Source organism: Camellia sinensis, chromosome 15, assembly GCF_055761805.1.
Source record: "Camellia sinensis isolate YWXY chromosome 15, ASM5576180v1, whole genome shotgun sequence".
Classification (NCBI taxonomy): Eukaryota; Viridiplantae; Streptophyta; class Magnoliopsida; order Ericales; family Theaceae; genus Camellia; species Camellia sinensis.
Genome location: NC_138975.1, coordinates 77,984,798 through 77,992,473, shown reverse-complemented (window position 1 = coordinate 77,992,473; position 7,676 = coordinate 77,984,798). Strand labels below are relative to the sequence as shown.

Sequence of the window (7,676 nt, the reverse complement as noted above, 5' to 3'; positions counted from 1 at the left end):
TATACTCCAGTCTACCCGCAAGGCAACGGTTTAGCTGAAGCATCTAACAAGACGATCGTCAATGAGATAAAAAAAATGGCTAGAAAAGGCCAATGGCAAGTGGATGGAAAAATTGCCAAATGTCTTATCGGCATACATAACTACACCAATCAACAAGAGAGACGCCCTACTCTCTCACCTATGGAATGGTGGCCAGCATTCCCTTGGAAGTCAATCTTCCTACAATTCGGTCAGAAATCTTTGAACCAGCAAATAATGATGAGGACATCGCCCAAGCTCTTGACCCTACAGAGAAACACAAAGAGTCCACCATCATTTGTCTGGCAACCTACCAGAAGTTTCAATAAAATGTGTTAGTTAGGCAATTTTAACCCGGGGATCTGGTGCTAAAGAAAGTCATTGATCATAAGAAAGCCCCTAGTGAAGGGAAGCTCGACCCTAACTAGGAAGGGCCCTACAAAGTCACCTTAGTCTTGGGCAATGGAGCTTACTACCTGGCTGACCTAGCAGGCAAACCCATTCTTTGTCCTTGGAATGTTGCAACTTGAAGAAATACTATCAGTAATGTAATGACTTGAACATCTTTCGAATGTGATTACAATTTTCCAAGTACCAACGAAATCAACTCTTCTCTACGAATTGTATTCTTTTTCATATGTGTTGTGTATGTTTTCACTTGCTAATTGAGCAAGAACGGGTTATGGGTTTTAACCTACGCCCCAGCCTACAAGCTCGGCCCTTTAGTCAAAGTAGGGCGCCAAGTGGTATAGCTTGGTGGACTTTGTGCCAAGTGTCGTTATTTGAAAGCATGGTACATGGTAACAACTCGCGCTTAACGAAGAGCTGAGTTACACTCTATGATGAGTTAAACTTGAACGAATCAAGTAAAGATCGAGCAACGCAATGCTCTGCCTAATTCACATAAAAACTTTTTTACAAGGTGTCACCCACATTGGGGGCACACCATATTTTTTCAAAATTTTTCTTTTTAACTACTTTTTTCCAGGCACGAAGTCTACTCTATCCGAACAGACAGTCTGCTCGGCCTCGAAGTCTCTGCTTGGCTGTGGAGGCATGGGAATTTCTTTCTTTCAATTTTTTAAGACACGATCTGTAACAACCCCGAGCTCTGTATCATTTTTACATATTATTTTATTGGGCATAATTTGCATGATTATGTGTTTATATGACACATATCTGTTTGTTTGTGAATTATCTGTTTAATTGTCAACTTAGAATATGAAATTGAAGGCCCAAGCAAATTCAGAAATCAAAATTGGTTAATTCAATAGGCTAATTGGGAATTTTAGAACCGTATGGTAAGTTTAATTAAAATTTGATTCAAATCAAAATAATTAGAATAAAATAAGTATAATTGATTAGACTTAAGCCAATTGTTTAGCCTTAATCACAATTAATTAGCTAAGCCTAATCCACCTATATATATATGTTAATCATGCTTTAAATTTCATTTTTGACATTAACTTGTGCTGAAAATTGAGAGCTAGAGAGGGAACTCAACATCTTAGAGAGAGAGAGAGAGAGAGAGAGAGAGAGAGACAAAGAAGAAGAAGAAGAAGAAGAATTCAAGAGAATTATGGAGAGATCAAAGAGTTTAAGTTTATTTAAGGCCTAATTCAAGCTCTAAGTATGATCTTTACCTATAATTCATGAAGTTAATCCATGTAGGAAGATGAATTCACCAAATTGTAGGACCATTTGCATGTAATTGAAAGAAATGAGCATGAATTATCAAGAGTTTAGTGAGTTTGAGCGAATTGTGTACATGTATGCTTATTTCTTCACTTTTGAACTTGGTTTTTTACAAATTCACACATGCATGGGACTTACGTGAGTTATTTCTTAAGGTTCTTCATGATTTGCACTCAACATCTCATATAAACATGTTTTAAAAAGAAGAGAGTTGGATTTCCTACACGCATGTCAAGAACATAATGTTTTGAGTTTTGTTTTGAAGAATTGGAAAGGGAATTGAGATTATGGTTTCATATTTTCCAACAATCCATGTTTTATAAAGTGTTTCTAAGCTTTTGAGACTAACCATACAAGTTTTGAACATGAAAGCAATGTTTTTGAACTTCAAACACAATTCTGGAAAACCCAGAATTCGTCCAGTTTGCTCAAGTGAAGAATCTGTCGCTCGAGCGAAAAATGAAGACATCCAACACTTTTGTAGACATTTGGCTGTTGGTTCGAGTGACCAAGTGTGCGCTTGAGGAAACCCACTTTTGTTCAGCACTTGGCTCGAGCAACCATCGAGCGTAAAATTCGAGCATCCAGTACTTTTGCAGTTAGGCCACACTGCTCGAGTGACCAAGTGTGCGCTCGAGTGAAGGCCCTATTTTCAACAAGTTTTGATTAACACTCCTAAGTGCATATTTGCATCCTCATGCCCATTTAGGCATTCTTTTGCATCATTTGAACATCCTTAGTCATCGAACAAGCTAGAGACACACGTAAGGGAAATGAATTAAGATACGTTACTTGTTCGAACGTGTGTTTCAATGTGTATTTGTGTTATGTGCTTTGTGTAGGAGGTCAATCGAGGTCTATTGTCAGTGCCAACCTATTGTGAATAGTATCTTTGTAAAGATATGTTATTAAAATATATTTTGGCTTGTCACAAGAGTGTTATTTTGAAATGTTATTTTGTTATGAATGAATGATGGTTTATTTGGAAATGGAATTGTGGCATCCTTAGTATAGGCCTCGCCCAATGGTAACAATACCATGGCTTATGCTATATGGCTCTCGCCCTGGGGTAACAATACCGTGGCCTATGCTACATGGTCTTCACCTGGGGGTAACAATACCGTGGCTTATGCTATATGTCCCTCGCTCGGGGATAACAATACCATGGCCTTTCGTTACAGAGATCTCTGATATAAACCCATGTGATCCCTTTGTGCACTAATGGATATGCCACATATGAATATAATTTGTGAAATTTGATATGACAAGTACTCATTTATTATTTGTTTCGAACTCATATGATATGATTTTGTACAATAATGTACATCATTCATTTGACCTCTTTATACTGGTATCACTCACTGGGTTTTAGCTCACACTCTTCCTTTATATATACGTAGGTGAGCAAATGGAACGTTAAGCATAGAGCAACCTCAGGAGTCCACCGTTTTGTCAGCCGTTTTAAAGTTCCTTCGTGATGGGCCGATCTTGGTCTCATGCGTCAAGTGTGTCAACCTTGTGCATCATGATGCTTTGTTTTATTTCTTTTGTTTAGTTTCTTTTGTTTTGGAACTTGAAATGAATGGATAATTTGTATAAGTGTTAAGATGCTATAATATACTTTAGTATTCGTATCTTTGAAGGAGTTGGAGTTTTAAATTCATATGATTATCATATATACACCGCTCGATGGACGAGTTTATATCTTAATATTGCTTCCGCAGTGCCCCTTTATTATTATTAATTATCAGTTTTGTCTTTGCGGTCGGAAGTAATCTGGGATTACTGGCCGGTCACGGCCTAAATCTCTAGGGGCTAGTCCGGGTTGTGACATGAACCCTAATCTGATTGATCAGACATCCTGTGTGGTTTCGAAGCCTCTACTCGACCGAAGGGCATGAAAAGTTTTAATTCTTCAATTTTGTAATTCAATTTTATGAAGCCTGGTCTGATCGAACATATGGCCTTCTTCTCTATAGAGCCCATTCTCGGTCAAGGGCAAACATAACATATACATGCAAAAATTAAGGATAGAAGTTCAAAACTTGCAAAAATTCAAGAAGAGCACATCATTACTACAATGCATCCATTACAAAAAGAGAAGCTCGGCCTTACAAAATAAACATGTCTAGCTAGTCGAACTTTAACACTTGCAAAAATAAAGCAATGTAAAGCAAAATAAAGTTTAAAAAAAAAAAAAAAAAAAAAAAAAAAAAAAAAAAGAAGAAGAAGAAGAAGAAGAAGAAGAAGAAGATTGTTAGTCCTTATCTTGGGGCTGCTCTAGCTTGTTCGGTATAAGGCTTGGCAGACGAAGGAAATGGAGAAACGGAAGGGGTGGCCTCCGAAGTCTTAGCCTTTAAGGATGCCTCATTTGCTTTGGCAGCCCTTACAGCAGCAACTATTGACAAAACAAGGATGTCCTTGAAAAGAGCAGAGGTCTTCTCAATCCCAGTACCACGAAGGGCCTCTGTCCAACCCTTGACAAATAAACCATCTCTCAACTCCAACGTCTGTTGGGCATAATCCGCCTTAGCTTCATCCCAACTGTTCTGGTTGGCCTCTTTAATAAGCTTAGCTTGGTTAGTCTTCATCGCCTCCAGCTCGACCTCCATTTCAGTCCTTCCCTATTCGACCTCTTTCTTGGTGTCCAGAGCCACCTTAGAAACTCTCTCAGCCTCCAACACCACCTTCTCCTAAGCAATGGCTGACATCCTAGCAGCGACGGTCTCCTCCTCGGTTGACTTCAGAGCAAGGTCAGCGTCAACTAGCACCTTCGTAGTTTGGTCACAGTCTACTATTTGCTCCAAGCGACGTTGCTCCATAACATGAAACTGTTGGCCCAATTGTCAAAGACCACGATAAAACACTAGAGAGAGAAAATAAAGGAAATCAATCAAATCAAGAAGAAAACACTTACTACGGTCACCATCTAAAGGGATCCCTATTTTTAGGGATTTAGAGTCCACATTACTCTCAACCATAAGGGTAGAAGTAACACCTTGAATAGATTGAAAGCCAACTCACGAGAAGCTGTCACATTGTCGGACATAGTGATAGGGTGACCCTCATGCTCCAAAGGCGGCAGCCACTCCTCAACCAAAGTCAGCTCCTCAAAGCCCTCAACAACATCTTTTCCCTTATCCCTCTTCCACTTGGATGCCTTCGGTGCTTTAGTTTGAGTGGTGGTAGGTAGAATAGGAATGAGAACCTCCTCGGTAATCTACATAGATTGCTTTGGAACTGAGACTCTTTGCTTGGCCAGTTGTATAGTCACAGCAGCCACTTCAGCAACAGGGTCTGTGCTGTAAACTAGAGCTGCAAGGTCAAGCTTTTGGTGAGTCATGGCTTCTTGCTCATCAGGAAAAGGGTCCTCACTCGTAGTTCCGCTTGATGACCGAACAACAGCGAAAGTAGAAGCACTGGTGTTGTTGCAAGCTTGTTGCTCGACCGAACTTTCCAAGGACCCCTTAAGGTAATCAATCACGTGAACCCTCCTCTTGTTAAGCTTATGCTTGTTAGTGGTTACGTATCCAAGCAGCTCTGTCATGGTTCGGTTGGGGTACGCGAAGGCAGTCTCAAGGTTGGTCGGATGTTCTTTGTTCATATGCCTTCTCGTCTGAGAAGCATCTGTCAAAGCCATAACAAAAGTTAGAACCAACATCAAAAGCATGAAAGTAAAACCTTAAGGACCAAAGCTAACTTGGACCACCCCCCTTATGCGACACCCATGTTAGTCGATCCTTTATGCCAGTTGGATACTTGAAGTTTCCTCCTATGATGAAGAAGTCTTTCGAAAACATATTGGCATCAGGGAGGTCTAGGATCATTTGGGGTACATTGGTCTAAATTTTAAGGTAGTAGGTGCAATCTGGGTTATAGGAGAAGGTGTAACAATGGAGTATGTCCCATACTCCTAAGCTAAGGCCAAGCAACCGGTTAAGGGCAATGAAGCCACCTACAACCCTAAAAGTATTCATAGATATCTCCATGGGGTGGAATTTGAAGTAATGGAAAAACTTAAGCTACAAGGGGTCCAGAGGAAACCGAACTTCCCCTTCTACTATGGATTCTACAGGAAGGGGCACGGTATCGGCGGTCAGTGAACGAAGTGTGTTTAAACCCCGTAACACCGGAGTAATGTCTTTTGGAATATGGTACTTTTCTAAAAAAATGCTAGTTTGGATGATGTGTTTATTAGCCTTCTAAACTTACCCATCTCCTAAATCTAGAATACAAAATAAATAAAGGAGAGACAGAGGATCAAGAACTTACAATGCTGAAATTAGGGCATCAAACAAATGTCGGAGTCAAGCCAAACCTGCCATGAATTTCAAGGGAAATGATGAGGATGCAAAAAGGAAATTCAAAACCCAACCAAGAAAACAGAAGAAGGAATTGAGTTACTGGGTGAAGCAAATTGGGTGAACTCACAATATCAAGCTAATGCTGCAAGCTACGAAACAATGACGACCACTAAGCAATGAATGTCGTGTGAAGCCCACAACAGCAAGACCGACCTGCCAGAAGTTGAAACAAATTCAAAGACCACACTTGTTCAAACCAAGATTCATATCAAGTTATAATGAGAAATTGAAGGGAGTCTCCAACAATAGTGGAAAAATTCAGACACTTGGGGGGAAAAAAAAATGATGAATTCATGGACTTACAGGATCAAAATAAAGTGGCCCCTGCAATTAATGATGAACAACCAAAATCAAGTCGAAGCCAAGAAACGAAGCTGGAAACCAGCGATACAAGCTTGCCAACAGCAAGGTAGCGGCGCTATGGCAACAACCCAGCGCCGGTGAAGAAAACATCAAAAAAGAAAATCAACCATGAACCCGTTGGAAAGAATGGTGAGTCGGCGGCGGCAAGAGGCAAACTCACGGTGAAGCAGGACAGAGTTGTCGCCCACGTGGGGTGGCTCCGACACGATGCTAACAGATGAACTCCGACGACAACGACGGGACGGCTGCTGGAGATGAAGACAGCAACTGAGTTCCAGACTGGTTTTGGCCTTCCGTCTGTGAAAAAGTGGTTTTGGAGTTGTTTTCGAAAATTCTTACCGCTTGTTTGGTTGGAGATTTAAAAAAATAAATAAATAAAATAAATAAAATGTATAATTTTACCACGTAAAGGTGATAGAGTTGAATCATGTCTAATAAGGAAAGATAGCTGCAAATTTCAAAAAAACAAAAAAACACTCCAACCAATGCCACATGTCCGAAATTAGCTAACAGGTGGACAGTTTTGGCAGGACCGAGCTGAAAGAAATAGAAAACTGAACTCAGACGAGGGACCGAGCAAAGGAGTGGAGTTCATAAAGAGCACCAAATGTGTAAAATAAATAAATAATAAAAAAAGGGTGGGTGGGTAGAACAAAAACGAGTCTGGGTCCTCGGCCGTTTATTCCTGCTGCTGTTCCTGCAACACCTCTAAAACGACGTCATCTCGAGAAAAATTTCAATTAAAAAAAAAACAAAAACAAAACAGAAGCACACCAAACCAAAGAGAGGGAGAAAAGGATCTGTAAACCAAATCAGAGAGGGAAAGAAGAGGATCCGCAAACCAAACCAAGAAGGGAGAAGAGGATGTCTAAAAAAAAACTATCAAACCCATCCTAGCTCTTTACACAAACCCAAATCAACTTTCTCTCCCTCTCAACCACACAAACAACCCCATATCTCCTCTGATTCTCTCTACAAAGGCAAGATTTTTGGGTTTTGTGATTCACTCATTTTTGTGATTCTCTCTACAAATAGCCATGAATATTAGAAATTGGGCGCCCATGTGGCATGACCCATGACATTCTGAACCTATGTGGCATGACCCATGACCCTTTTTGAACCCTACCCATGTAAGTTTTGAATTTGAATTCAAAACCTATTTGGATAACCCACTCTTGATATCTATATCTATCATATCAACTGATATAGATAGATTGATATATATGGTTATATATC

At 40.1% G+C, this 7,676-nt stretch overlaps 1 long non-coding RNA gene across 1 annotated transcript; it reads right to left on the bottom strand.

Annotated features, from left to right (window-relative positions):
- Positions 1-3,767: 3,767 nt before the first annotated feature.
- LOC114256792 (uncharacterized) lies at positions 3,768-7,448 on the bottom strand. Its single transcript, XR_003627322.2, has 5 exons — positions 6,381-7,448; positions 6,145-6,230; positions 5,986-6,031; positions 4,631-5,340; positions 3,768-4,544 (listed from the first exon to the last, which is right to left on the bottom strand). It is a non-coding gene; the product is annotated as an uncharacterized LOC114256792 (long non-coding RNA).
- Between the last annotated feature and the right edge of the window lie 228 nt (positions 7,449-7,676).